General features: G+C 37.4%; 1 protein-coding gene across 1 annotated transcript in view; it reads right to left on the minus strand.

The window, feature by feature from the left end:
• The window catches only part of TCF7L2 (transcription factor 7 like 2), a 185,678-nt gene that overhangs the window by 60,301 nt on the left and 124,068 nt on the right, over nucleotides 1–1,309 (minus strand). The window lies entirely within an intron of this gene.

Genomic DNA, 1,309 nt, shown 5'->3' on the forward strand with positions numbered 1-1,309 from the left:
TAATTCCCACGCAAATTTGACAAGAAAACACCTTTATCAGCTCAAATTCTTTTTCACTCTCATCTCCCGGTTCCCAAGTGGGGTTTATCAGACTTTCTTCGGGATGAAGTGCTACATTTAAAGAAGTCTTTAAAAAAAACAGTTATTTGGCTTTATAGTGAGATCCCCTACTACTGACAAAACCCATGACAAAAAAAACATGTCGGTCCGTGTGGGTGGGTGGGTGGAGGGAAGTTACAATAGGGGAAGTATATCAGAAAGACAATTGCCAAACGTAAGTTCGTGATCTTAGATTTTTTTCCCTTTCTTTAGTAAATAAACTGCGAGGTCGGAGAGCTCATCCGACCACAAATTTTCGTCAAAGCGTTAAAGTTTAAAAAAAATAAATAAATAAATAAAATTCGACAGGGAGGAAAACAGAACGCGAGCAAAACGACTGGCAATGTCAAGCTTTGTGCTCTTCCCACGTCTCTACTCTTCCCATGATCTTGCCAACTTTAAAATATTTTATTAAGTTATCCTTCAAATTTTTAAATGTATCTTAACGTCGGAAACTAAGTATCGAATAAGTAAAATAACAGATGTTTTCCCTTAATCTTCCCAGTGAATCGCCTCTGTGAGGCTTTATATGGCTAATCTGCTGCTCCCACTGTCCACACCAATAGCCTCTAATACCATTAAGAACCCACAGACGGTTTTAAGGCGGTCGGGGCAAAAACACCAACAGAATTAAAAGCTTTACCATTATCTCTCATTCTCAGCCCTTTCTATTGCTACAATTCCCATTTTATAACATTGGCAACAAGAATTAAAAAGAGACAATTGGAACGGCTATTCTAAGAATTGGCTTTTTCTCACGCGGCGTAAATCGCGCTCTAACAACCAAACAGTTTTTGTTGCTTTTTTTTTTTTTCCAGGGGGAAACTTTCAGCTAACGTTTAAATACTATATTTGTTTAGATTTTCAAACAGTTATAAATCTCCCGTTTACCGGCATCAGGAAAATAATTAAAATGCTCATTTTAAAGATCGGGGGGGGGCGACGACACCATCAAGAACATGTATGTAGATCGAGCTAGCATCCCCAAACCAATTTAATTGATGGAATAAAAGAGAATGGCGGCAACAATCACCGCATTTTATACAAATATACGCTCAGCCAAAATGGGAAGGAACTCGAGAGCTTTCACACATCAAGTTGCCGTATTTTATTGGGATTAAAAAATATGATCAGAAGGTTAAAAATAATGTCAACAGATTACAGTGATTGTATTCATTTTGAATTGGAGAAAATAGTGACAGTAGTGAGT

The sequence above is a fragment of the Nanorana parkeri genome, unplaced genomic scaffold (genome assembly GCF_000935625.1).
Source record: "Nanorana parkeri isolate BGI_ZX_2015 unplaced genomic scaffold, ASM93562v1 scaffold754, whole genome shotgun sequence".
Classification (NCBI taxonomy): Eukaryota; Metazoa; Chordata; class Amphibia; order Anura; family Dicroglossidae; genus Nanorana; species Nanorana parkeri.